Raw genomic sequence first — 3,926 nt, 5'->3', positions numbered from 1 at the left:
TTGAATTTAGCTATTTTGAAAGCTAGACCCACCTATAGCAAAATTAACCAAAGCATTTCATTACCGTTTGATATTGATAAAGAAGTTTACCACATAGTTTTTGCTTTATCAATTGGGAGGAAACAACATTGTACTTTCTATATTTTTCATTTAACTATTTATTCATGCGTATTACCTTGCGTAAAATTAGTATTTACAGGTTTAGACCTGTTTTCATCACACATCAAGAATCATTTGTATAACAAAAATAGTTAATCAATTAATCTAATTGTTAATTTAAAGATTGTCCGAAATGGGATAATTGCATGTGGGACGGACGATCAGGCAACATTGAAGATTACAAGTATATGATCCTTAAACTAGTTTTAAAGATTCCACATAATCTAGTCCTTTGTGATGTTGACATTGGAGAAACCATCTGGAAATTTTTTTTTACATTTTTGTGGACAATCGAAAACTCATGAATGCATATATCGAACATTCAAAAAGCGATACAAAAACATGATAATGTATATTAACGATCCTTTGTTAGTACAAATACTTTTAAACAAATGCAAAGTCTGTCATTTTTTTTATTACTGAACAGTCCCGTGCTGGTCCAGGTGTCAAAAGAATAGGCCTACAGCAGCGCTAAGGTTGTCGTAAGGTATTTTTCAAGAGAATGTTAGAAAAAGAGATTTTTGATAGAGTATTCTGCCCTTGAAATTTTCATTTTCAGTGCATTTCAATGAAATTATAACTCGATGGTCCAGCATAATATCTTGTGATGAAATATCTTGTCTGTTTTCCTTGATTTTGATTGAGTAAACAGTCAAAATTCACTATCAAAATGATGTTTTTTTTCATACCATGTTTCACCGACTGCCCGATTCTTACTGGGACTGACACTTAATAATATAACATAAAATAAAATGATTTTAATCACAAGTATCAAGAAATGTTCCAAAACCCTAAAATCTCCAGTTTTATGTTTGAGTTTAGGCTGAATTTGAGGTATTCCCAATTTGAGATCTACTTATGTAAACGGGGTCCGAAAGCTTAAATTTACTTACGTCGACAATATCAGTTCATTACATGGGAATCAATCATACAAACAAAAGGAATGTTTCTGTAGAAAGAAAATTATCAAATAAACATATGATGGCTTGTTTGTATGCTGAAGTGAATATATGAGGATTGATTGATTGATTGTTGTGGTTTAACGTCCGAGCAGCAATATTCAGACGATGAACATGAAATGGATGATAAAATGATCATGAAATGAATAAAAAGGATGTGACACAAGGATGATAGGGCCGACAAATTTTGATTGCCACTAGAAAGAGGGAGGGATGGCTAAGGTCGGACAATTTAGCCACCTGTGGCGGAGCGCAAAGGCTCCTACTCCTATGAAATACCACAGCAGTGTTCTTCGACGTGCGAGGAACGTGGCATATTTCCCAACTCGGTGCACCACTATGGTGTGCGGTCAGGTTTTCCGAATTATAGCCTGACAACCTCAGCATGCAACACGCCAGGGGTACCCCATTCCACCACCTGAGGCACACAACCCAGTTGCTCTGGACAGAGCGCCTAGCCCCCGGCTATGTTTCTGAGCACTATTTAGTCGCCTTTTACGACAAGCTTAGCGCTGCTGCAGGCCTATTCTTTTGACACCCGGACGTGGCGAAGATATGAGGAAGCAATAGAGAAAGCAATATTACTATGGTAACGTATTAAATAGTTCTAAAACAAAAGACAAAATGATTTTCAATACAGAAACACTAGAAAAATGAGAAGTTTTGCTTCAAGCTCTGACAAAAGTTATATATTAAATGGAGGGCCTTCTGTTACCTGAAATAATTAGGAAGAAAATGTAAAAAAAAAATAACATTGTTTTAATTCGAGTGATGTAGATTTCAAAGGTAGATTATGTTTTTGAAACAAAAGAAAAAGTGCTAAAGAGGCATATTTAAAGACGCTACATTTTCCAGTGAAAGTACCAGATAGGTTCATGTCCAAGGAAGACTATCGGCGACCACCTGAACGTTTTTCGGTATATACTACATCGATCAGCGGAGATGTTTGGGTAACGAACGAATGTCTCTATGTCCCGGAACTTCATCTTATATACCATCTATATGTACTACGCATCTGAATGTTAGTACAAAGAAAATGAGAGAAAAAATGGAATAATGTTAGTTCATCACTTACGTTTTATGACTTTACTTGTTGATGTTGTTTATGGTAATTGGTAAGAAAATATACATTACGTGTTGGCCAAATAAATACAGATAAGAAACAAATCATGTTGACTAAGAAACGATCTTATCGTCATCCTCTATGAAGTGTTGTCATTTTCCCGATCACTGTACAGTAAAAGCATGATATAGGCCTTCGTTTCTTTGATTACAGACTTATTCGTCGTGTTATCGATCTCCTCTCTATTTTTAAAGAACTATAAGTTGATATGTATGACCCCACATTGACATGATACAAAATAGAAAGACTGGAGACTTTCCGTAAGCAAAACCCTGACGTGAGCAGTTTTGTTTGTGAGCAATTTTTTTCTTCAATTTTTGGTTTATATGAATTATTACACCTAATATATATAATCCAAATTCTCCTTGTAGTCACTTACGTGGTTGAATTGATGATAAATTTATTAAAAATCGACGATTACCCATGCCATACAAATTTTAATAAGTCATGTGGTCACGTGACCGTGTTACGCCATTGGTTCTCAATTCATAGATCGAGTGGTTGAAGTACGTGCATTTTTTATCTGATTTCTACAACTGAGATTGAATATATACCCTTTTTATGGAACGTTACTCCTGACAAGTGTACCAGTACCAGGGAGTGTAATGTAAAGTCACTGCAAGAACATGTTAATATACTTTTATTGGTTTTTGATGATTTTATGTGATAACACATAAGGGTTTCGTGCTGAAGCTTCCTCGTGCTCTAAATCTTTTTTGCTAGATTAAATGTTTTAACTGACCTATGAAAATATTGTCCGTACCAGAAAATCTCCCATAAACGCACCTAGGGTCATCTATTGTATACTGTGTATTGTGTCAAATTCTCATATACTGTGTATTGTGTCAAATTCTCCATGTAAATTGTTTCATTTCAAAATCCGTCAGACAAAAGAAATTTAATTTAATTTTAATCATTATCGAAGTCACCTGGGTCGACACGTGTGTCATTGGTGGCCGAACCATGTAGAGATCAAAGAAGCATCTAAAATTGCCAAGGTTGCAAATGCAAGCGGCAACTACAATGAGCAATACTCTAGGAAAAAGCAATATCAAGTGTACAATTTCCCTTGGCGTGAGAAACAAGATCTTCGTCAAAATTTTATTGAGATGGTTAAATCTGATTTAAAAGTAACACTTGAAGATAGAGATATTGTAGCAATCCACCGCCTTCCTGCTGATCAAGTACGTTGACCATTAATTGTTAAGTGCTTTAACACAGATGTGTAGAGAAAACTTATGAGAAAAAGAAAACAGTTGCAGAACAAAGTGAAATTTGTTGATGATGTGACTACACGTAATATGGCATTGATCAATAGAATGTAAAACACAGGACTTATTGATGAAGTTTGGTACTTCAACTGTGGTATCTATGGTAGAACACAGGACGACGTACAGATGAAGTTTGGCATGTACGATGATATCAACCATGACTGAAGGAAGGGAAGTAAGTCTGATTTATTTCGTACTTTAAATTAATATGATTATGATATCTCAGTATACGGTAACATTAGGAAAGTTTTAAAAGAGAAAAAAGATCTTAATGGAAACTACTTAGCACTAGATATAATTGTAGATAAAGAAAGATTAACATTGTTATCTTTATATGGCCCCAATACAGATGATCCTCACTTTTTCCAATAATTAATGTGTGTTATAGAGGATCTGGGAAATAAAAACTTTATA

Source organism: Perna viridis, chromosome 9 (genome assembly GCF_037379345.1).
Source record: "Perna viridis isolate PV_CMFRI_1.1 ecotype Kerala chromosome 9, ASM3737934v1, whole genome shotgun sequence".
Classification (NCBI taxonomy): Eukaryota; Metazoa; Mollusca; class Bivalvia; order Mytilida; family Mytilidae; genus Perna; species Perna viridis.
The sequence above is the reverse complement of the archived record's forward strand: the minus strand, read 5'-3'. Positions refer to the sequence as shown.